The sequence below is a fragment of the Macrosteles quadrilineatus genome, unplaced genomic scaffold (assembly GCF_028750875.1).
Source record: "Macrosteles quadrilineatus isolate MER2022 unplaced genomic scaffold, UCM_ALF_1.0 Scaffold_6__1_contigs__length_79288215, whole genome shotgun sequence".
Taxonomy (NCBI): Eukaryota; Metazoa; Arthropoda; class Insecta; order Hemiptera; family Cicadellidae; genus Macrosteles; species Macrosteles quadrilineatus.
The window spans coordinates 17,770,120-17,797,814 of NW_026542599.1; the positions used below are offsets into that span (position 1 = coordinate 17,770,120).

Sequence of the window (27,695 nt, forward strand, 5' to 3'; positions counted from 1 at the left end):
AAAAGATACATTAGATCTTTCAAGACTAAGACCAAGTTAATTCATAGAATTATTAAAGAACTTGTTAAAAATATTGAAAATAAAAGTAAATATTTGATCGTTCTTGTAAAAATTAAAACAAGATCTAATCCAAATATAGCTAGAGTTTTTAATATCTTAAATACAAAAGATAATCTTCTACCACAATTATATTGTAAATTTAAATCAGTTCTTCGACTTCTAAGGAATTCAGATATTAAACTAAAAGATCTCAGGAGAATTACACTGAAATTCAAATTTTTCACTTGTATTCACAAATCTTAAGAATCTATAATGGATATCACCTTATTTAAAAAATTACCAATCGAAATTTTCTATATTATATTTCAAATGCTTCCATTTAGGAAAGTAAAATTGATCAAAGATTCGTATTTTTGGTGGTGTTATCTAAAATACAACAACATTATACCCAGACTAAATTTCAGTAATTTCACAACTGCATATTTACAATTTGAACAAATTGAATCTCCAGAATATTTATGTTCAATTAAAGGAAAGCAGCTATTCTTAGGGTTAATGTTCCAATCTAATATAGCCAACACTATTGCAGTGACCATCCCTTTTAAAACTGAACAAATCTTTAAAGTTTTTAAGGTTAATTCTGGGTTTTTAGTAAGATACATAATACTTATTGAAAAAAAAAATATTGTAGAGTATTCAAAAAGAATTGATTTTAAAATTATTTCTTTACATAGAAAATATGTTATCAAAGCTTGTTATAAATGTAAAAAAACATTTTCCAGAAAAATTACCAATCTATCTCAAATGTTTACAAACAATGTGTTTATTACAACTACTAAAAGATTCTACAATCATTTAGATAAACTAAATGTTGAAGTGTTAGGTGAAAATAGGATTCTTTCAAAAGGAAATAAAGCTATTTCCATCCTCTATCCAAATACAAAAATCTTTTCATTTTCAAAAAATGAGTATATCCTAGAAATGGAAGCAGAATAGAGTAAAATACTTAATAAAGATTCTGTAGCCTACTTTAAGTATATTTTTTCCAATTCACAATATTTATATTTCTCATTTTGTTACAGGTGATGAAGAAGTATGGTCTACTTCTAATAGCCAATTTAGGCTATACAAGAAATTGGCTTATAAAGGAGTCTTATTCTATCATAAATATAAAATATACACAAATGTTTTTTTTTTATTTCATAATAATTATATTGTCTAAATTTGTTGCAGGTATTAAAGAAGTATCAATTCATAAACTAATGAAATTATAACTGTTATATATTAATTGTATTGATTCTTTTACAGATTGAAGGTGTATATTCTACAGCTGTATAGTTATTAATGCTTGTTATATATTGCATGTTGCATGTTATATACTCTCTATAACAAGCTAATGCTGAGAGGTAGAGATATATTTTTGTATTTTATATTAATATATATTTTTATAGATTATAATTTATAAAAATATTTTCTAATATATTTTTATGTGATATATTTATCACACATTTAAAAATCAAATTTTAAAAGTAAATACATTTTAAATGAAAAAAATATATCTCTATTAAGGCGGGATAATTAAATTATTCAATGATTAAAACTCTTATAATCTATACCACTTATATAAAAATTGGTTAATTTTAACTTCTTTATTAATTACCAATTAGATTTTAAGAGTTTTAATTATATAATCTGAAATTGTATAATTTAGTTATCATGGTCTCAACCCCATATAAATAAATGATTAACATACATCCAAAGTTATATTTCTTAAGCATTAATACTGTATTATTTTGGAGTCAACAGGAACTTCTTTGGGAACCATCAACCTGTTTGATCTTCTCATTTCGATGACTAAAAACTTCTTCTTGTCTTTGCTTCTCTATAGACCACCTAGCTTGTGATTTGTTTAATCAGGGTGAGTTTAGATTTATCTTGGTTATTTTAATTATTTATAGTATTTGTTTAAACCATTTAAATTAAAGTTGACATTTATATGCAGCTAAATTAAATTAAAATTCATTGTTGAAGCCCGAGAAATATTTGGTTTTATATTATATTTATCAGTGTGTTACATGTTTTAGCAAACTGCCATTGTCAAATACTTTATTACAGGAATATGTAGATCTGCTTGAATAATTTTATTCTCACAACACATTACACGACAAACAACATTTACACACGACACGTATGACATAAAAATAAATAGTTTTAGTTTGATAGGCCTTGTAATATGCTGATGATGGTTATTTTTGGAACTAAGAAAGATAATGTAAAACTAGATATTTTATAAATTTTATTATGTTTCTCAAAAATGTTGAAGAACATGTTATATTCCAAAATGGATATGCAAGTCTTGAGTTTGTTAACATTAAGTAAATCTAAGGCCTAAAAGACCTTAAATAATTGCAGTACCCTACAGAATCATATGGGAACATTTTTATGTTATATTGTTCCAATGCTAAGGGTTTATAAAATAGGTATAGGTATATAGATAGTAGAACTAAAAAATTCGTTTGAAACATTTATTCATTATTTGGTTAAAATTTTACCTGGCTAAAATTTCTCAGTTTAGGACAATATATGTTAGTGATCTAAAAACATTCAATTATTTTAATCAGCTCTATGCTTATCGATTTATTATGTTATATATGTAGTCAATTAAGTCACTACCCTAAACTGTATATCTGGTATTGTGCTCACTCAATCCACTATGAACTCAGAGACTATTTTGCTAATGACACTATAGATTAAATAGCAAAGATTATAGGCTAATAGGACATTTGAATCCTAACTTTCAGCTAAACATATTCTCATTAAATAAAGAGATTCATACACAGAGATTAGGCCTAGGTAGTACAGTGATATTTGAAAAACTATCAAAGACTAAGATCATTGTTACTATTGATTCAGACTTAAAAAAAAAACTACTTAAACCCATTTTCTTGTTTTTGTACATCTCTAATCATTGTGGGTTGTACAGGAAATAGTACTGGACCAGGATGAAGAGAAACCTGCCAAGCTCTACGGATTGTTGATCTCTCCTCGACTGCTACCTACTCAACCCTTGGATTATTTGACTCCAGTTGTCCACTTGTAACCCAGAAGAATTATATCTAGGAACAGACCTGTGGATCTACATTATGACCATGATAAGTCCTAGACCTAACATTTTTTAACAATATTTTTGTTCATATATTGTACATTTAATAGAAACAAATAAATATTCTTATTCTTGTTTAAGCTATTTTCTTTTTCATATTTACTTTTTACTTATTTTTTCCTAAAAAAAATGAACTTTCACATGAATACAGTGTTTGGGCTATTTCAAGAAAACTATAATAATTTTTCTATTATCTTTGCTATAGACAAGGTGTTGTAAATAAAAAGTTTCACTTAACAGCTGTTTACTTTCATATCAGCATAGTTTCATTTCACATCAGCATAGTTTTTTTCCTATCCACACAGGTAACGGACCAATGAGGTTCAAGTATTGAGAGAAAAGAATTAAAATTGTAATGCTTTGAACCACTTTGAACACCAACTAATCAGCTGATCAGTTGACCAATTTAATTGTTGATCCGACTAATGATACTTGCATAAAATTATGACACTAGCCTGAATCATATACTAATAACTTAAACATCTTATTAGGATACTTATTGACAGTTCCATTTTGAATAATAAAATAAACATGTTTGCTATGAGTCCATCTAACTAAATTTACAATTGAAGTTATGTTTGGAGGCTTGTTCTAGGTTTACTTGGGAAACATTATGTAATATTATAGTAACCCCTATATCAGCTATGAATTAGTTTGTTAATTAGTATATGATTTAAAAATGTATGTTTTCTTTTCTGAGTTTGTTTAGCTCTTCTACCTGATTGATTTTTATAATTGAGGTCTTAAATTACAGTATACACAGATTTCAAACTAAGCATCGGCATATATATCTACAGTCCCACTTGGCTTATACAGCTTATACATAAACAAAATTTGCTCCCCATGTATTTCTTAAGACTTTTTAGTTGTATAGGCTATGTTATAGAATATTGAAAAAAATATTTTACTGTGAAACTTTTCAAATTTATGTAAAATAATTAATGATTCAAGATTAAATAGAAAACTTCTGATTTGTTTTCATTTCAAAACATATGTTCAAGATTTATTTCACACTTTCTTTATAAATTTACTAACATTTTAAATTTGGGATTTATTAAAGTCTTTAGTCAATAATTTGTATAAAGTGAAATAACCTCAATGACTAGTCTTACCAAATAACCTAGGAATAAAGATAGAATATGTTCATATAAGAAATATATTTGTCAATTAAGTAAGTACTATAACAAGCTCTAATGGGTGAAAAAACAATATTGTTTGGAGGAGATTTGAAGCTTTTCTTTTGCTCTAAACAAAAAAGGTTCAGATAATATAGCCTAGCATGTACAGTGGTAAAGGGAGCATCCATGTATAATAGTAAAACCTAGAGGTAGTTTCTGTTTCTTAAAACTAACTAAAAATATGGATGTCAAAGATGTTGAGCAAAAGACATTTTATGATTTTATGACTGAGTAATAAAACCCTAACCGGTTGCAAAATAAGTAGAGATCAGCCAATGATTAGGCATATTATAATAGAATATGTAAAGTCAATCACACCTTTAGGAGGAATACCACCATGTAAACTTACAGTAGTTTTTTTATTGATCAGAAACAAATCTAGGGTTAAGTTTGTTCAATAGAATACCTTTACTTTACACTAATTTTGTTAAATCTTAACAAAAGGAGTATAAACTTAGTAATGATAACTGGAATAATCTAGTGGTTTTGATTAAGAAATAAGCTTATCTCAAAACACCTATATTTGCCTTTTAATATTTATCAGGGAAGTTTTTATTTAACCTCATTAACCTCTTGAATCTTACGGGTGCGTATACACATCCATGTGCAGTTTGAATTTGTCGTGCTAGGACTTATGTTTCTATAAGCCACTAGTTTATATATTAATCTATATATAAAGCTCAAATACCACTGATTCCTTCACTCACTCATCATGAAATCTCAGAAACCATAAGACCTATAGAAACCTGAAACTTGGCAGGCATCTTCCTTTTGAGTAGTAGACACTCACTAAAAAAGGATTTTATCCTCCGACCTGTGGGCTCTGCCCCAATGGTTCTGGAGTTTCCCATGTTAAATGAATCTTAACAGCTGTTTTAATTAAACAAGTTGGTTCTATTCTATGATGTTCAATAGCATTAAAGTTACAAAGATTACCAATAGGTGGCAGCACTATTATTTCTTTTACATTTATAACAATAGCTAATTTGCACCCAAAAGGTGAATGAGTGTAGCAAACAAACTTCAACCTGGAGCAAGTTAGTGTAGTGAATGAGTTTACCTGAAGGTAAGTGAGTATAGCAAACGAGCTCCAACCTAAAGGTGAATGAGAATTTCAATCAGGACATGATTGAGCCATGCAAATGAGATCATCTTGAAAATTAAGAAGTTAAATGGGGCAAAGCCCATGGGTTACAGGAAAAGCAGTACTTCAAGCCACCAATCAGAGAGCAGCATTTTATCCTCACCTCTCTCCCTAGGCCACGCCTCCTAGCCAATCAGAGAGTACCCCTCCCCTAGGCCATGGCCCCAGCTAATAATTAGAGATCACCCCTCCCCCTAGGCAGCCATGCCTCCTGGTGTCCTATGTTGTCTAAATTTATTTTCGTGCCAAGTTGCATAACCTTACATATTCTATACGTAGGTTCCCGTCAACTTATATAACCTCTGTAATAATCAACTCTTGCTAAATGAAATAACCTCTACTGAGTGATATACCCTGGATAATTATACACATTGTTTGGTTTACAATATGTTTTAATGTTACTATATATACATCTACAATTTATATTTACATGCTTCTAAAAATATTTAGAAACATTACAAATTTTCTTCTTCTTCATCATCATCATGGTTCTGTAACAAAACAAGGAAGTGTTAATAGTGTGTATCTTGCTTGCTGATTTGTTGTAATAAGTTTGTACCTGTTCATGAATAGGTGATCTGTCGTGTGATTGGTCAATGTTTCTATTTAAACTTTTTAGTACTTATTTTCTTTCACTTTGGTTTTGCATGTAATATATTGATGCCGATTTTTGTGTCAAAATTGTTGGTGACTGGTAAGTTGTAAAACAACAGGAGAGGGCTCAAAATAAAGGTCTCCTGTAACAGCGAAGAAAAACAGCAAAATTCTCAAAATGTGGATACAAAATTAGATATAACATAAAATATTCTCCATAAGAATAACATTAGAAGGCATTTGCTGCTGATTTTAGTTTACTTTAATACAGCTGATTGTGATTTTATCATTAAACAAGTAAGCAATATATTACATTTATTTGGATTACTTATTTGCCAGTAAATTCTGCAATATACTATATACTTGTATAAAATCAGGAATAATGTTATCTAAGACTTTTTAGTTACAGATTAAAAGGTTAAAGGTTAGAATTTGCAAACAAGTAAGCAATATATTACATTTATTTGGATTACTTATTTGCCAGTAAATTCTGCAATATACTTGTATAAAATCAGGAATAATGTTATCTAAAACTTTTTAGTTACAGATTAGAAGGTTGAAGGTTATAATTTGCAATTAGCAAACTCATGTATATTTAAGTATGATAAATAGTAGAATCATAGGTGATGACATAAATAAAAAAATTTGAATTTAAAATACTAAAAAATATCAAAGTTTTTTATTCTATTTGAAGGTTATTGCTGTGTTGAAAATTCTGTTTAACATGAAATAACCACATTGACCAAATAATAAATCATTCAAATAAGATTAAATAGAAAACTTCTCCTTTATTTTGATTTCAAAACATATATATTAAAGATATATTCTACACTTTTTTTAATTTACAGTACTAACATTTATATTTGAGATTTATTGTAGTGTTTCAATATTTTGTATGAAGTAGAATAACCTCATTGGCCACTCTTAGAAAATAATCTGGAAATAAATATGAAATAGTTTTGTATAGGTATTTGTTCATTAAGTAAGTAATATCGCAAGTTCAAATGTACCATATATAATAGTAAAACCTAGAGGTAGTTTACGTTTCTTAAAACTAACCATAAATGTGATTGTTTTTGATAACTAGGTAATGGAACCCTAACCAGACATGAAATAGTTTGTAATCAGGTATTGATTAGGCTATTTTTTTAATAGAATATGTAAAGTCAAATGCACCCTTAGGAGGAATACTACCACATAAACTTACACTAGGCTAATAGTAGTTGTTTTAAATATTGATTGGAAACAAATATAGGTTAAGTTGGTCAATGGGATGCCTTTACTTTACACTAATTTTGTTAAACCTTTACAAAAAGAGTATAAACTTAGAAATAATAACTAGGTTGATGTGCTAATTTAGTAGTTTTGACCAAGAACTAAGCTTATCTTAACACATCTTTATTTGCCTTTTTATATTTTACAAAGACAGTTTTTAATATTTCAATCAGAGAAGCCTTATAATTATCATTAACTAAAAGACCCCAAAGCTACCTTAGTAAACCAATATTTATTCACAAACATGTTTGTTGTCTTAATAGAGTTAATGAGCCTCTGAAGTCATTTAGATCAGTTATTGTAAATAACATTAACAAAAACAAACAAAAACAATCAAAAAACTGTTTTTTACATGCAAAAGATAGATTGTACTTGGATATCCATCCTGATACACATAATTTGATTCTGAGTTTTGTTTAGATTTTACAATAATTTGTTTTACATTTGTACTTTTTAGGTACTTATGTCCCTATAAACCACTAGTTAAATGTGATTTTCTTTTCTGGGTTCATTTGGTATTTAATGAAGTTTGATAGTGAAGGTCAATAAATGAAACACTGATGGCTCTGTTTAATATTGTGGATGCCTCTGCAAACATCACCTACTGATAATATTCTATTTTTGTATAAATAACATAAAACAATAATAATTTACTTGTAGTCCATACTATTTAAATTATTCTCCTAAACCTTTTTTAATAGTGTGGAAGGTTTCCAAAAAAGATTATAAGTTGGATGGTGTAAAAGATATAGAAAGGCAATGTTCACATCATATTACTATGGTGGTTGTTTCCAGCGTTTCTAATCTAAGTTTATTAGTCTTGTTAACTTCCATGACCCATTCAATTGTCTAGGCTCTCAACAGTCTCAACGGTCAGTTTTCATAACATAACAATTCTTCAGAGAAATATTATTTGTAACTTTATTCATTTTGTTCATCAATAATATTTCTATTAACATTTAGAAAAATAATTTCCATTTTTATATACTTAAATTTAAAATAAAGCTACATATAAATATCCCTAGAGCTTCTATAACCATTCATTACAATGTCAGATTCTGTTGATACTCCACAGAGGTTAAACTTATTCTTTGTAGACAATTTACCTAGTGATGAAGAATTCAGTAAAATTGAAGATGTTTTAGATAAATATGATCATGATGTTATTCAAAGTATTTTAGAAAAATCAGATATTGAAGAGGTACTTGGAAAATTAATTTATATCAAACATAATATAAATGTTAAATGTATTAATATTGAAAATGCATATGAAATAACATATGCACATGCTCTATTATTACTCAATAAATTTCCTCGAGCAGAGATAAATCTGTTTCTAACAGAACATTCTAAAGATTTACTTGAATTAAAAGCCCCAAGTATAATTGACACTCACTACAACCTTTTAACAATAGAAGACTGGAGAATTGATCAACCGACAACATCTAAAAAAAGAAAGTTTGAAGAAATTAGTGAAGTGAATGCTAAATATTTACTTGAAGAATTTAAAAAAGAAATAGAATCATTTGATAATTTTCAAGATTCACCATACATTTGATTTGAGTGTATATAAATATGCTATTGATATCTAAACTGTTCATATGAAGAAGACAAAGAAGAATATAGAAGGTTTTATTTCAGAAAAAGTTAAAGAAACCATAGAAAACTATGTAATTGCATTTCATTTGAATAATAAAGATTTCAAATGTTTAGGCTGTTTAAGAATAGATGACAATATTCAAAATATGTTTAATTTGGAAAATAATAAAATATATGATATTTATTTAAAACTCAATAGACCAATATCTGATTGCACTACTCGTCTTGTATTAACTCGAATAACAAATGAAAAATATAGTAATTAAATTTTCATAAATAAACCTATTTAATGCAATGTTTGTCATTATAAGTTTTATTTTTAATCATGCCATTACTATGTGAAGTGTGTGGAATTCTTTATGATCCTATACTAGATATACAGCATGAACATGACTCTACATTTGAAAACCATTTTATAGAAGTTGAATCAGCAGCAAAATGTAGACTTGTTACTCTAAAAGCTGGCAATCCAAATGGTTTTGTTTGTATTAAAACTTATATGGAGTGGTTGAGAGATAATGTAATTTATCAACTAAAACACTATCAACAAATTCATGGAAGTATAAAATACAACATGTTGTTGGAATGTAAGTTTTCAAAATCTGAAGATGAGTTACAAATAAAGAGTTTTAAAACTCAAAACCTTACAGTTTTCAGTTTAACTGATATAAATCAACAATATACAAATAATATAGAAAAATTATTACTTGAAAAATCAAATTTAGAACTACGTGGATCAGGTTGGGCCATTTATACGATAGTTAAACTTGAACTTCGCATAAACAGATATGAACCAGTTTGGGGATCACACTGTTACAAAAGAATTAAACTACCCTCTTTCATAAATGGTAAGAAATCTCTTGTAAATCCTTTTCGTACAAGTAGTATGAAAACTAAATGTTGTAGTAACAACATTTGCTTTAAAATAGCCATAATGGGTAAATTATTAGCAGATTATAAAAAGGATTACCATAATATTTCAAATTACTTCAAATATGTATCTATAAATAATCATTATAAATGGTGTATTTCCTTTCCTGTTAAACTTGACGAGATACAAGTATTTGAAAGTACAAATAATATTTCAATTAATGTCTACACACTAGACAGTAAGAATAAAAAAATAATTCCCCTAAAAGTGACACCACAAAGAAAACATGATCATCGAGACATACTATTGTACAGTAACCATTACATGTGGATAAGAAATTTTGAAGCATTCATAGGTAAACAATTAGTGAAAACATCATCTAGACTGTACATTTGTAGGCAGTGTTTCAAACATTTCTACAAGAAACTCCATCTTCTGAATCATGAAATTGTCTGTATAACAACTCCCTCAGATCCAATTGTCACACTACCAAAAACTGGTACTAAACTGTTCTTTAAAAATTACCACAAACAGTTGAAGATACCCTTTGTCATTTACTGTGACATAAAAACTGAGTTAGTCAAAGAGGATACCTGTGAACCAAATCCAAATACATCATTCACTCATCGTATAGGGACATATTCAATAGTTAGTCTCACATACAACATCATAGATGAATCAAGTAAAATAATACGTACACTTACCTTTCCAGACATATCCACATTCATGATATCATTAGAAAGTGAATGTGAATCAATAGGAAGGATATATAAAAGAAATATCCCTCCCAACTGTTATCCACCCAAACCACAAATCAATGACACCTGTCACATCTGTGGTTATATTCTTGACAATGACTATGTGCTTGACCATAATCATATAAATGGACAAGTAAGAGGTTACACCCATTCAACGTGTAACTTTAACTATCGTCTACCATACTTTGTTCCTATAATAATTAAAGATTTTGGAATAGAACTGTTAAACTACTTCACCAGTGTCAATGCAAACATAAAATTCATCCCATTCAAGGGACAGGTAGAAAAGTTCTTGTGCATATCCAAAAAAATCAAAAACACGACAATGAAGTTTTTAGATTTCTTCCAATTCATCCCCGATGATATACCATTCCAGAAACTAGAAACTATACGATTAATCTGTTTAGAACACTATAATCTTGATATCTTCCACTACCTGACAATAGGTTCTTACTGTTTTGACATCATGCTCAAAGTCACTAAAGTCCAAATAGAACTTTTACATGACATAGAGATGTATAAAATGATAATGAAAGGAATAAGAGGTGGATATACATCTGCAATTAAAAGCTATACAAAATCAAACCACCACACTCTTCCAAACTATAATGCCTCAGATCCAGATTCATTTATATACTTTTATGATATAATAGGTCTATATGCCACTATAATGTCAACAGAACCACTTCCACTTGACAATTTCAAATGGATTTCACCATCAACATTTAACATATACAACACCATCACCAATAATAATAATGGTACAGGTTATATTCTAGAAGTTGATTTAAAATACCCTTACAATACCAATCACATAGACTATCCATTGTGCCCTTACCACGATGAAAAAACAGGTACATTAATATCTTCTTTTAAAGATAGAAAACATTACGTGATTCATTACAAGACCTTAGAACAAGCTCTGTCAATGGGCATGATACTAGAGAAAGTCCATAGAGTAATTTCATTTAACCAATCATGTTGGTTAAAACCCTACATAGACATAAACACCCAATTACGAACAACCTACTCACATGACAAAACCCTCTCAAATTTCTTTAAACTACAATCAAACTTAATCTATGGCAAGTCAATAGAAAAGGTAACTGAAAACCTAAACAAATACTTCCTCTACAACAACACTAAGAAACTCATGTACTTAATAAAACAACCCACGTTCATAGACAGACTAATTCTAAATGAAAACAATTATATAATATTCATGAAAAAGAAAAAGGTCCAGTGCAAGAAACCCATACCTGTAGGATTTTCAATACTAGATCTAAGTAAGAGATACATGTACCACATGTATTACAATAACTTGAAAAAGTACTTCCCACCGTTCAATTTAATATACACAGACAACGATTCATTTGCAATACAAGTATTCACTACTGATACTACTTCATTTACAAAAGATCAACCTTTCATTTCTAATACTCTCTTAGGTAAATTCAAAGATACATCTCCTAATAATCCCATTCTAGAATTTGTAACAGTAAGAAGTAAAACATACGGGTACAGGACATTGAAAGATACCATACCACGACTAAAGAATTTACCCAAATCTTTTAATTTTACAAACTATAAAAACATACTACTATCCATTAAAATGTACAACACCTATAACAGAGTAATTGATAATAAACTATACCAAGTAATACAGAATAAAGCAGTAATAAAACACACACACACACACACACACACACACACACATGAACCAATAGCAATAACAATGACATCATCATCATCATCATGAACATTCACCCTCTCACTCCTCTATCTCCCCTCTCTCTCTCTCTCACTCTCTTACAATACCCCTCTTCCTCCCACATTTTCTCTTACAATCTATCTCTCTCTCTCACTCCCAACCCACATTCTCTCTCTCCATCTTCCTCCCCATTTTCTCATTCACTCTCTCTCTCTCTCTTAATCACACCCACCACCCCACACATTCTCTATCCCTCTCTCTTTCATTTACCTTCTTACACCTACATTTTCTCTTTCATTCTCTCTCTCTCTTTCAATAACCCACCCCCACCCTCAATTTTCAATCACAGGTACCTCTCCAATCAAAAATACCAACACAAACACATCTTCATGAAAATTTTTCATATACATTTCAATTCTCCATAAAATCATCTCCTATCATAACTACTCTCCTGGATTTCTAATCTCGGTGTGTCAGTCTATTTCTAATTTTGTTTTAGGTTGTCGTTCCATAAGATATGATAATTTAATTTGTCTGCAGACCTAAAGGTTTTGGAAGTTTTTGGCCTAGTTTCGTCCATTTCCATTCAATCATTCTATAATTAAGGTTATTGAATTTTTCTTTAACTGCAAACTTTGTAACTTTTGTATTTATAATTTTTTACACTAAGTGCACACTTTAAAAATGAGTTTAAATTATTTTTTTTAAATTTTTTATTGATAATTATAATTTTTTTGTTAGTTTATATATTTTTGAAGAGTAACGTAAACTAGTGCCTTGAACTGTTCCTCACACACAAACGGGCATTCTTGTGAGCAATATTTTTCTTTTGGGTAAAATATGTCAATAATTGTACATTTAATGGAAATAAATAATCTTGAAATAAATAATCTTGAAATAAATAATCTTGAATCTTCGATATTGTGGACATTCTATTGAATGTAATGTATGCTGTTTCTTAGGTAAATCCCAAATATCAAACATTGTGGTTTATTATTTTTGAGCTGTTATTTAACAAAATGTGGTTATATGACATTACTATGGATCAATGAATAACTGAAGGATAAAATTAATACTATTTAAATATTACGTGCTCCTGTACCATGATTCATTACTAAGCCAGTCCTTATTAAATTATCATGACTCATGCTTAAAATGGAGATTTCATTCTACAAGAACTGTTCTTTTTTTATCTCTCTTGAGATGGGTTATTATGAAAAAAGAACACCACTAAAATTGCAATATAACTGTGTTAAACATGAAGAAACTTTTCATAATTTAAATTTAACAAGTTTACAGTCATGAGGTGCTTTATAAAGAAACAGAGCCTTCTTTGAAACAATGAAAGTCTTGTTTTCCTGGAAAACTTGAAAGATATTTACATTGTAATAATATTTATTTTACTTGAATTTAGTAGCTATAGTTTTAATGACGCAGTAATATTTCCAAATTTAGAGAATAAGTTATTACAAAATGTCTCAAGGTAAAACGTGAGCACTGGTCTGATAAACCCTTTTTGTTTTGATGTCTCCAGAGTCCTAAATCACAATCTGTTCAAATTTATACAAGCAACTATATCTAAAGAGTGTTAAAATAAAGTAGGAACGTAATTTACAAAGTGATTCCTTGGTCCAAAATAATTGGAAAGTCAAGAATGTACCTTTTTCCTAAATCACTCCGTTAACCAGATAACCACCATTTCGTATTCTTTACATATTTTTTTTTCTCTATGGATTGTTTTGATTGGACCCTAAGAAAATTTGTATGTATGTGAAGGTATTAAAGAATTATCTTGGTCTAATTCACATTTAGAAAACTTAACTTTATTTAAATTTAAATTTAAAATAAAATATCCAGAACACTTTTTTGCATTTCAAATGTCCTATTAAACGACACCAAGCTTAAAAATATTGAATAAAATAGCTGAAATATCTAAATTTCTTTTTGCAATTAAGGTTAAATGAAGTAGAACAAGGTTATACTCCATACAACGATTATGTTTCAGCTATCGTTATTCTATCTGTTTTAAATCCCGTTCATTGTTTAATCAGGATAAGTGGTTTAACATTAAACCGTCTTGCTGATCCATACTCAGCAATCCTTGGCCTACATTCCATAACTTGAGATACTCGTAAACCTGTGATGTATTTTACCTGGACCAATAACAGTAGGATAGTATTATATATACATTTCTCATCGAACCCCATGAAGAAATTAATGTTTACGAAATTAAAACATATCACTTTTTTGTGAGCGGACTAATCAGTTTTATTGATTATTTTAGTAAATTTCTTTCATGTTATTTTCAATCGTTTATATTCTTGAGTTATTTGTCAACTTAAAAAGGGTATCCTTGCATACTTAAAGCATGAAAAGATATGAAAATAAAATTTGTGGTTAAATTAAAATAAAATGGTTTCTCATAGCAATGGCCAAAGTTTTCAGTATCTAATAAATATGCCTTGATAAACTGCAAAACAATCTACGGGAAAAATCCTTAATAAACGAAAAAAAACTCAAATCACTTGGTTTTTATAACTGCATACATCCTAACAAAATGATGGCTAATCGTAATATTTCAATCCTCCCCCACAAAATTAATTGTAATATTTGGTTTTTAACCGCAGTGTTGGTATGCAATGTTGACTTTAGACTGGGTTGCAGTGGTATTTGTTCAAGGGATATTACGAAAAAAAGTGTGTATGTTTGCATTTTCCATCTCAATTTCCACTAAATAATCGTGTTAACCAAAATTTTCTTTCCTGTATCTATTTCATTTCTCCTAACAGATAAAAAATTAATTAAAGTTTTCTTGACTACACGAACAAAGAAATTAAATTACTAAAATATACATTGAAAACTGTTTGGAAAGAAAGTGATTCATTGTAGGTTGATTTTAATTTAAAATTAATATGTTATTTAGATAAAACCAGTTTATTCTTTACCAAAACAGTAACATCGAGGGTAGGCCTGTATAGAAACAAGTTAACGAAGTAACAACATTATTATGAGATAGTACAATGCACAAATATTTTGGAAACCTATAAATAATTAGGTACAAAATAATCTATTCTGTTATAAAATTGGGGTGGTTTCTGTTTGTCTGTCTGTCTGTGTGGCAGCCACGACTAAAATACTAAACTATGTAGTAGGGTTTATTCATTCTTAAACTATGTCATTGATTATGGAAATAAAGAAATATTCTACAACCGTAAGTTATACAAATGTATATATAAAATTTAAACAGTAGGAAAATTACAATGTATTTCATACTTTTTCTATACATTTGGTGGTTTTTGTTTATAAATTCGAACTACTTAACAAGTCTTTGGATTATGCAGTATAGCACATCTTCACATTGCAAAGCACGGGCACAGCAGCTAGTATGAAATAAAATTTTAAATTGGTGGATAAAAGAAAATTATAGCTAGGAAAAACAGTATCATACTACACTGGGTACTTACCTCAAAACTCAAACATAGCCAGACAAGTAGGATCAAGTTGTCTCTACCGAAGACTTAACTTGACATCCAAACTGTCATCTTAAATTGGCAGAAAGGGAAATTGAATTGATTTCGTAAAGGTTTCTTTTGGACGTAACGATTTTGTCCTTTTATCATAATAAGTTCATGCTTATGTGTTAAGACTTCATTTCAATGAGGTGTGATGCCAAATATTTGTGGGAATAAATAAACTGCCTTTGTCATTTAAAGAGTATATAATTTAAAGTATTCATCTAAATCCTAGAACATATAATAATACAAGGTTGCTCGAATTATGTTAATATCATCAAACATTTGACATTGTATAGGTTGTAAAAATAAAAGTTTTTTATGAAAACCAAATTATGATGGCTCTTGGTCATGCAGTAGATCAAACTTTTATAAATTATTTAAACAGACCACCCACAGTTTGTAAAAAAATATCTTACCAATATTTAGGATATTTATTTGTATAATTCCTATCGTTTGCTAAATGCTGATAATATATTTATGACACAACAAAATAACTAAAAAAACTATAGTTTTGAGATGTGTCCATTCCGTTTTTGGTGAAACGTCATAAAAATGAAGATTACAAATATATTAGTGAGGTTTTTATTTATAGATTTTCAAGACCAAAAACACCAGTTTGTGATAAGGATTATTACAACAGTTTCCTATAAATGCCAGTGCATTTAAATAATCAAGCCCCAACAGTAATTATAACCCGATGTTCATTTTATCTTACAAAGATTCTAGTTTTAGATTATTAGTTAATTTAGAGCTTTGAATAGCTTGAATATAAATAGCCTTGTTTATATTCATACATTAAGCCATGATATCCGGGTTCAAAGGCAGCACTTCATAGAATATCAAAATCTACGTCAATGTACAGTGCCATGTAACGGTTTAAGTTATTAAAAACTATCTGGAAATATAATCTTTGCATAGCAAAATAAATTACTTTCTAATAACATTTTAGTTGCTAAATAAAAATATCATCATTGTTGTTTATTTTTAATAATATCCATTTATTTATATGAAAATACCCATAACGACAGCCTAAATTAAAGATTGTAGACTTATTATAATTGAAAACCATGAAACAATTATACGTTTTATATTGCTTGAGAACGTAAACCACCTATTTATTACTCGAAAAATATTAATTCACTCATAATTAACATTAAAAAAGATTAATACAATCAAACAAACAATTACAGATTACATAGCTCCTGACAAAAGGATGTCCATACACGGAAGCATCTATATTTTAATCAATTAAGTTTCTGACCTCAGTTGCAGTAAGGCAATATATATATACCGTAAGACGGTCAATACTCTACAATATATGGGCAGAGATATCTTACACCAGAAAGTGTTCGAAGAATGTTTTTGTTGTCAGCTACAGAAGAAGCCTTAATGAAATATCGATGCTTTGCTCTTAAAACTAATTAAATTATTATCTAAATATTATCGAAACAGATGAATTGAGTATTTTTCATCTTAACATTTGACCAAATGTTTCAAATTCAAAGTTATATCATCGTCAAACACTTAACATAGAAATTAGTCACACATTGTTAGTGTTTTACTTTCAGGTTGTTTTGGTACGAACAAAAAATTTTGTGGAACGGGCAAAAATGCTATTTAACGCATTGATAAAATTAGTAAATAGACTAAACATATTCAATTGGTCTTAGCTTGTTAACCCAAGTAAATCTTAAAAGTCTTAGACGATTGTCATATCTGTTACGTTGTTTATGATAACGTTTATTGAGAAAAGAGTCGAAACGAAAAATACTGTACAAAAGTTATAGTGACCGAAACTGTATTTTTGGTTTTTCCAAGATGATATAACTGAAAACTATAGTTAAACATGTATTTTAACAAACTTGTAAGTAAAACTTTACGTTTTTAATTCAATGTCTTTGTCGTATTTGTCATGCTAAGAAATATTCACAAAATATGACACCAAAACTTTAGTATAAGTTATAAAACATATATTTGTTTACGAAAGATTACGATGTGTATTGCGTTTAAAATGTTCCTGTTATTTAGTTGTAAAACAACTCAATAATTACCTGATTCCTCTCAAAGTCCAGTACTGTTATACTATAATACGATGTTATAAGATGTAAGACGATGTAAAAAGATGTTATACTATAATACGAATGAGCGGTTTGTACATTGTATATATGTAAACTAATATTGGACTCACCGTGACGATTGTATTTTAAAACAACGAGCAATTGAACAGGAAATTCTGAAAAATTAAAATAAAATAATGTGAGACGTGATAACGTTCATTTAGGGTATACCTTTACTTTGCAGTCTAAAGTATGGTTTTTTTTAAACTTGTTTGCTTTTGCTATTATGGAGATTTTCCCGTTAGTTCGAAAATTTAATTAATTTCATTTTAGTACAGTCCTTCTTATGTTTGTTTATCTATTATATTTACAGTAGAACCAGTTTAAATTTAAAATTTTATTTTAAAACTTGGGCTTCTCCCCACCTACTGAAAATACCCATTGGCAGTGCAAAGAACACAACAACTCCTGCTAAACAACAATCTATCACATTTTAAGTCGCCTCGTTTGACAAGTCAGGGAAAATTGGGGTCCTGCAAGCCTGAGAAACTGCATGGGATAAAACCAAATTGGATTTTATTAAAGTAACAATATTAATTATTATTTCACTATGTATTGAAAGTTATTAGTTCAGTGTGGATTTTAAAGTTAGGTCACGTAGCTTTCTAGCATTTACTCACGTACAACTCAATTTCATCTCTCAGTTGTATTTAAGTGGATATATATCGGGCCACATCAACAGGCCTGTCATGTTTTCGTTAAGTCTAACTAGAGTGACAATTTTTTAACCTTCACAATATCATGCTGTTACAACATAAATCTGTGTTTAAATTTTTAATATACCCAAGTTCTTTAATTAGGCAAATTATGGTCACTGATGTTTTAATGTTTTACTGATTTTCATAAATCGCCTATTGAAGTTATTGAATTAACTTATTTAGTGAATAGTTGTATTAAATCCTTTAAGGATATTAAGTAAACTGCAAAATAAAGCGATTATATTTTTAAATCAATTTCCAACAAGTTTTAGATCAACAAGAATATTACTAAAATTGCTCCATGGTTAAGGTTTTCATCAAATCTATGTTTATTATCATGCGGATCATTGAGGGTTTCATAGGTTATTATATTTTATCAGGAAACCTTTTTTACATTTAGTATTACTATAATTGTTTTAATCTTATTGGATAAATACAATGGTTATTTTTTTAACCTAGGATATATTTGTTGCACAAAAAACCCGATTTGGTAATGAAAAATAAAAACAAATTTCCATTTGTAATCAAGTTAAGTGGCCTGATAAAGATCAAATCAGGTAAGCTAATAAATCGAATAGGTAGTAAAGTGGGGTTGCCTGACGTATAAGCCACACATTTTGGTTTATATCCCTACCACAGAGAGTGACTTTTTACTACAGTTTTAGACGTGTTGAATTGAAAATTGTTATTGATTTAAAGCCTGCTCTCTTCCTCTCAAAAATAGAGTATCTCAAATAATGAATAAAAAAATGAAATTTCATTAAAAGTGTCACGATGAATTAGGCTATAATTAACTTACAAAAATAATGTAAGCTCTAAAATATAGGAAAAGTATTAAAAATTTAAAAAAAACCTTCCCCAGCGAGCCAAAGGCAAGCTCTAAATGTATTCAACTATTACCTACTTCAACATATGAGGTAAATAATGAACTAAATATGAGAAAAATCGAAATCTAAATCTGGGGTTATTTAGCGAATTTCCCTATAGAGAAGTAGCTATTACCATAGGTGGCACGGTAAGGCCTAGGCCCGGGACCGATTTACTTTTTTATTTTGATATCCCCAGAGGCTGAAAACACAATTCGATCAAATGTTTATATTTTTATAAACGCGATAACTTTAGTAATTTCTTTTCCGTTTTTAATCTTTTGAAATTTAGTTTAAAGGTGTAAGTCAAGATAAACTTGAACGAGTTCGCGAACTAGCACGATTGGACCATGGGAACGCGGTTTTCCGGTGGGTCGGGGGTTATGGGGTAAAAAAAGAAATTTCTTATTTTTGACCCTAAAAAAGGGGTCAATTCTCTCTAGACCTTTTTAAAGAACTTGAAAAAACTAATAATTTAGTATATCAAAGTGTTTTTGTACGATTATTGGTAACGAAAAACATATAAATTTAAAATTCCCATGTTATTCTTTAGGAGAATATTGTAACATGTTGTAGTTTGCTTGTTTATGGATATATTTTAATAAAACTTGGCAAATCTATTTATTTTTTACTTTGTTATACTTATGTTAAAAACTTTATTAATTTCCTTGTAGCAACAAACCTAGGTACTCGTTGTACCTAATGTTATTTAAATGGATTTAATTGAATATCAATTCAGACAAATGGAAATTGACTTAGGCCGGTATTACACTATCATAGTTCTATGACATATTATATTATCAAATATATGATAATATGTTCTCTCAAGGAGAACATATTATCATAGTTCAAAACCATTATAATAGTTGGTACATTACACTGTAATAATTTTCATCAAAGACATATGATAATAGATATATGTCATAGAACTATAATACGGGCCTTACTCAGCAGGCTTGATGTGAACGGAGTATTTGTTTATCTTTCCTCTGTTGGACTAAATTTCTTTCAGGGGTCATTAAATCTTGTGTAATTTGTTTTAGAAAAGAAATGAGACTGGTTTTAGTTATGTCTGAAAACATCTAAACTATTTCTATAGTAAATTTACGAATAATAATAATCGAAAGAGTATCACCTAATAATTATAATTGGTAAATACACAAATTGAAACATATTATTTTTTTCCTTTACAGGCTTAAAATGAAATACTACGGTAAGGACCGTAGCAATAAATGTGTATGTAGTACCTTGGAAAAATATAAAAGCACAAGGGTTATTATTGTTTATTTTAAAGCCAAGCAGTACTTATTTTAAATATATGCTATTAAACCAAGCAAACGGTAGTGAATTCTTAAGATGTTTTGGAGGTGGGTGTTCTTCTATGAATCAGAATAATGCGTTGGACGCCTTGATAAATCTGTAGATTCTAAGGTCAGGCCAGGGGAAGTCGTTTATTGTAACGCTGGTTTTAGAATATAATTCATAGTTTTATGTATGAATTAAATTACTAAAATATGTTTGTATATAAATATGCATTTTTTTCTGAAAAGGAACCTTAATAATTTATACATTATTTTGTTGATAAACTTACTGAGTAATGTGAAGAACCTAAAACTTTAAACTTATTTGCTTTTGAAGTTTGTTACCAAACCAAATATCATAAAAAATTTCAATGAATTTGTCATTGTTTTGACGGACTTTTAAAGATAGTTTAAGGTAAATGGTAACGCTAGTCCTAAATAGGTAAAATTAGTAACTAATTAATTAACATATTGACGTAATGAGTAATTCATAATAAATACATTTTAAATTGCAAAGACGGTTAATAGAAACATTGGATCTAAGCCAGATTTTTATTATATTGAATTTTTAATAGGTATTAAAATGCATAACAAAATAGCATTGTTCATGTATTTCCAACCAAATGTCTTCCACATCAGTCTTTGATACATGATATAAAATTTTAATTAATTTATAGGAATGTGATAAGTTTCAATTGAATAAATTATACAGGGTGATCAACTCAAGGAGGCCACCATTGGGATATCGGAAACGGTAAGAATTAGAGAAAACTTTAAATGGGGGACATTCCTTTATTTTTTGAGGCAGTTAAATATATTATCTTATTTTTTTTTAAATTCAGCCGCCATTTTCCAAAATGGCGGCCAACTTTGAAATTTCTTATGGGACAGCCTATATTTTATCATGTTTTCGGATAGAACAGGCAATTTAAAAACTTTTTTATTCTTGACATTTTTTCGATAAACCCACTCGTTTGGGAGTTACAGCCTATGGAAAAATGACTTCCGGTGTACATTTTACATCATGTAGCTCCTAAACAAGTAGGTTTATAGCGAAAGTTCAAAAAGTAAATAAGTCAAATAAGTCTTAAAATTGCATCCACATTCCAAAAAGACCATAAAATACACAGTTTTCAACTTTTCAAGTTAGCCGCCATTTTGGAAATAATGGAATTAATAGTTTTAACGAATTTTATGGTCTTTTTGGAATGTGGATGCAATTTTAAGACTTATTTGACTTATTTACTTTTTGAATTTTCGCTATAAACCTAATTCCTGTTTAGGAGCTACATGATGTAAAATGTACACCGGAAGTCATTTTTCCATAGGCTGTAACTCCTAAACGAGTGGGTTTATCGAAAAAATGTCAAGCATAAAAAAATTTTTAAATTGCCTGTTCTATCAGAAAACATGATAAAATATAGGATGTTCCATAAGAAATTTCAAAGTTGGCCGCCATTTTGGAAAATGGTGGCTGAATTTCGAAAAAATAAAATCATATCTTTAACTGCCTCAAAAAATAAAGGAATGTCCCCCATTTAAGGTTTTCTCTAATTCTTACCGTTTCCGATATCCCAATGGTGGCCTCCTTGAGTTGATCACCCTGTATAGAATGTAGCCTTTAAATTACCTTATCAGATAAGGCATTCACATAGAAAAAAGTAGTTTTGAATCCCAAAGACTCGTAAGATTACAATGTAGATATGTGAACGATTATTTTATAGCCAAAGGTTTTATTGATGCTTATACACCATGAGAGGAAATGACGGTACCATCTAAATTGAATCACCTTACTTTTGCGACTTTCTATATTACTTTGTACAGTAAATGTAAACCACCCCAATCAATATTAAGGGTTTCGTTTAATATTTATAGATAGAAAGCTTATGAAAACAATGTTATTGGTATTAAATATTATATCACAGCTAACTACAAGTTAAAAATGGGGAAAATGCGGATTTTAGGATTGAGTCTATCAGAAAATATGGACCTTTAATTAGACAGCTGTAGGCAAAGTTTACCAATAATGTATTAGTCAAAGTTTGTTGTTAGTTTTTGTTTTGGGAAACAGACTTTCGCCGGAAATGAAACATGGCTGCAGGAAATTGGCTTGAAGGTACACCACAACCTGCACGTTCCAAACTTATGTGTAATACGTTTATAAAATAAGTTTTATTATTTATTAATATACATTTTGATACGTGATAAAGTATCCAGTATAAGTATAATGAATATTACTCAAAGAAACGGGTCTGGAAGAACATTTTCTAATTTTGCCTACAGCTAGCTTAAGGCCTTAACAAGCCCAAGCCATAGGTCCCATTTCATATAGCTTAACCCCATTTCTTAAGTCCTAGCCTACTTACTTGGCTCTAGTATCCGATAATGTAATTGTTTTATTTACCATTTCACTGAACTGTATCTACTTATTCAATATTTAAATTATGTTTGTAATAATGTGTTGCCAAATTAATGAACAATTCCCATAATTTATTTCGTGTTGAACATAAGAATAAAAATCCGTTTCGATAAACGGATTGTTATATCATAAATAAGGAGGTGAAACCGAAAGTATGGGACGGTAGAGTCGTCCTGTAATCCAGCGACTAGGATTTCACTATTCGTATATATTTATAGGCATACACTGTGTGTTGTGTATGCGGATTAACATCAAAACTAGTGATTAATACGACTATCCACGGTACTATCCTGATAATTAAACCAATTCATAAATTACAAGGCAAAATGTTAGTTGTCATCAGCTCTATGGGCTATTATATGTAATGTCTTTAGCTGTTACTGAGTGTCCATCGCCAGCGTCTTTGTCTAATTCAGCGTTTGACGCAAAAGACGCGTTCAAAACTACAATATCATGCCACTCATCCTGCACTCATCTACATTCAATTTGGCTAATAATACCTAATTTTGTATGGTCACCATATCAGATAAAAGTAATTAAGTATTGGGGAGCAGTGCGCGAATACCACTCCCATGTTATTCTTATGGGAAAACATGTGATTAGATAGGTACATTTATTTTTAAAACCATTAGAGATATTGACTTAAATTTTTTTTAAATTCATTCCTTAGATTGTTTTCTATGATTTCATGCTATATAAACAAGAAATTAGGTCTAGTTTTTAAAATATAAAATTAAAAAAATTACTAATTTTTAATTGTGTTTTTTTTTATTATAAACTATTTATTTTTAAAGTAAAATTAATGGTAACATTCTAAAAATGCATGAAACTATTCACCATGGTAACAGGAAGTATTGTGTAAAATTTTGGCTTGATGAGTTAAGTAGTTTTCTTTAGAATGGTACCTAAACTTATAAAAACTAACTTTCAGATATTAACATTTAAACCCTTGAAGGGCAGGCTAAGTAGAATCCTGAAGGGCCCTCTTTCAAAAATCCGAGAAAATTATTTTTATTTACAATATTAGACTATGGGTACTCAAATTGTTCAGTTTTTTATCCTAAATGCAAAAATGCAGTTTGATTGAAGATAAGACTATTACAAGCTTAGTAAATCAGGAAAACCCGGGAAAATGGGTAGTTTTCTTAATTTATCTTAATGGAGGATTAAAGATTCCTTCTTATGTAAGAAAAAAATCCAAAGTATAAAGTGATATATATTTTCTTAAACAGCAAAAAATACACAATATTTTGCCATCATTTAATAAAAGTTAATTTTTTGAGCATTTTCACGCACTGCTCCCCTTAAGTAAAGAAATCCTGTATGATGCGCCTTGGGTGTGCCGGGACGTGTAAGGTGTTCTCCAGAGCGTCCAGCATATCTCATCACCTCGCAGAACTAAATGCGTTTCGCAAATGAGTGTTACAAACAGCATAACCCGACGAAAGTAGTGGTTAAAATCCACAGCTCTCGTCTAGGCTTGCTCGACCGTTAGCTACCCCTTCCGAAGCCGTACCGAAAAAGGGTCATGACCTCCTCAGCGGTTGGATTTATTCAGTCCTACTTTTATAAGAATTTGAAAGAGAATTGCAGGTCTAGGTCTCCCTTCCCCTCAAAATGTTTCCCTTCCCCTTCCCCACCATGAGCACTAGCTGTTTTTTTATCGGCTTAAGGGAAACACCCCCTCATGTAGACATGCATTGTACGTGTTCAAAAGTATTTAGATTTATTGATCAAATAAAGCTTCATAAATTCACTTAATATAAGGGAATACAATTTCATAATATATTCATCTCAAAATTAAACAAACTATTTGGCCTAGTACATTGAATTTAATACTATGCAAGACCATGTGGCACGCAGAAGTTAGTATTGATTATTATTACGAGATTACGTTATCTTTACACATTTGAACAAAATTAGTCCAAACAGTTCAATAGAAAAAAATATATATATGTGGTTTTAAATATAGAAAAGGGTACATCAAAATCTGTTCTAGGCACGCTAGACACACGAATTGCTAGCATCATGTTTGAATGTAAATGCCAGACACAAAACCTTGGGTCCGAGATAAAGTCTGTTCTGCAGACAAAAACGTTTAAACACGTTCAACCAGACGAGGTGGTCGTGACTGCTTCTAAACGTGGTTTGAATATAACAAAACTTGTTTCTTCAAAGTTTTCATTTAGTGAAAAGAACTTCTGAAATTTTGTTGACTTACTGTCTAGTAGGCCTAATCTATACCTAATTTTCTTTTAATCTCAACAGTGCTTAAATGAATAAAATTATCTTCATTTGATTGGATTGATCAATAAATTATTTGATAATAATGCTTCAATTAAATTATTAAATCTTTTATTAACACATGTGTGGATGTTGTATGACAAAATAATAATGAAAGCATCGAACTAAAAATATTTTAATGAAAATAAATTATACATTTATCCAACTGGAAAATGTTTTTGTCTATTAAAATTACAACAAAAATGTTAAAGACATACATGAAATTACAACTATTATTCAACAATGAATGAAGGAAACCTTATGTTTATTATTAGGAACCACAATGGTTCGCGTTGTGGTACGATACAGATAATTTATTACTAAACAGATCTATATTGAACTAAACACTTGTCTAAAATCATTGTGGTTTCACTGTATGAGAATTGTTTTATTTTATAACTCTTGACTGCTTTTATTACGAAAAACAGGCATTACTACAAGAGCAATATTACATTATAACAAAAAGATAAGGGTGACGTTTCATGAACTCATTTGTCAAAATTAAAATATACAAATTTGCAGTCCTGAAGTTTTCATTAAGGGACGAATTCTAATTTAGAACAAGGAAAGTCCTCTTTCATTCACAGAATTACTGAAAGAAATTAACATTGAAATAACTTTTTGAAACAACTTGATTGTGATGGTATTGGGTACAAATTGTCAAAACCGTTAGTCTATTTCTCCATCAAAAATAGCTCCGTTACAAACAAGTGTATTATGAATATAATATTTGAGCCAGCACCGGTTATGAGTGTGACACTACTCACATAACTCATGGAAATTACTAAGTTAAACGTGCCAAGCAGTATTGTAAACTAGTTACTCAATAAGTAATTATTTTAAGTAATGGAGCTATTTCATATTCAAATTATATCACAACAAAGATTTAGTTTAAAGCATTTGACCGTTAATCTTGGTAAACACACAAACGTAATGTTTGACCTGCAGTAGGCTACTATTACACACGTTTACATACGGAATCTTTGTGGTAAAAAAATTGGAATTGGCAAAACTATTTTTTTTTTCATATTTTGTTGGATTTTGTTATTCAGAGTAAGATGTTTAGATATCAAAACCTGCAGATCTAAACCTAGCAATCCTTATATTTTATTTTCAAGTCACGTATACTCCCTCGAGATACCCGTAAACCTTTGATATGTTTTAGCTTTACCGATAAACGAAGGGTTACATATACCTATCTTATGAAATACCTCTTTTCGGTTAAGTTTTCTGTATTTAATAAAATAAGTTATACTTATTATGGATGTCCAAGAATAACCAACATAAATTTGTTTAGTTTTAGAAACTTAATTCCGTCTATTTCAATGTTTTTTTATATGCCTGTATTTGTGTTGAAGACTTTCTAAATCTTAAGCTATTTGTGTTACGTGTGAACAAAACGGATTAGGAAGAGATTGCGTTAACCTTTAGCATTATAATAAACTGTTTAGACCACTTAAATAACCTGTCATAAATTTTAACGTGTTTAGATAGTATTCATTTACAACTTCATCATCTTTCGTCTTCAGTGTTCCTCCTCTTTATCATAGTCACTTGAGACACTGAACAATCAACAGGGCAATGACCAACCGGAGATGAACACCAATTAATTAGCCACCTCTACAATATTACATGTCTCCGATATCAGCCTGTTGTGTCACTGTGTAAGTTATATAATAAATTATACATAATTTACTGTTTAGGTGGACTTTGTGATTAAAGTTAACAAAATGCACTTAACATTTAGAAGTATTGAGTCAAGATTAAAACTACACGAGTCTACCATACTTAAAAAGTACTTAGTAGGTTATACAAATGTATCAAAACTAATATATTTGTTTAGGTTAAAACTCCGCAAATTTACCCTGCATATTACACATAATGTCCTCAAAGGGTATAAGTGGAAGAATTTTCGATAATTGTCCAATCATGTTTTGAGCCCTAATATAGTAAAAATTAAGTTCTTTGCTGTAGAGTTAAGTTTACTTCATACCCTTTAGCCTTTTAGAAGCAATAAAAATAAGAAAATATTTAGAATCAGTTTAATTTAAGTATGAAAAATCAATATTTAACTTTTAATGCTCAATTTATTACTAAATTTTACTTATTTACTAATTTATGATAATTATATAGTTTCAAAACAAAAGGTGGCATATATTCTTTTTTCAATTTTCAGTTCCGGTTTGATTAAAGACGACAACAA

At 29.3% G+C, this 27,695-nt stretch overlaps 1 long non-coding RNA gene across 1 annotated transcript; it reads left to right on the plus strand.

Annotated features, from left to right (window-relative positions):
• Positions 1 to 1,635: 1,635 nt before the first annotated feature.
• LOC128997206 (uncharacterized) lies at positions 1,636 to 3,238 on the plus strand. Its single transcript, XR_008491106.1, has 2 exons — positions 1,636 to 1,918; positions 2,984 to 3,238. It is a non-coding gene; the product is annotated as an uncharacterized LOC128997206 (long non-coding RNA).
• The last annotated feature ends 24,457 nt before the right edge of the window (positions 3,239 to 27,695 follow it).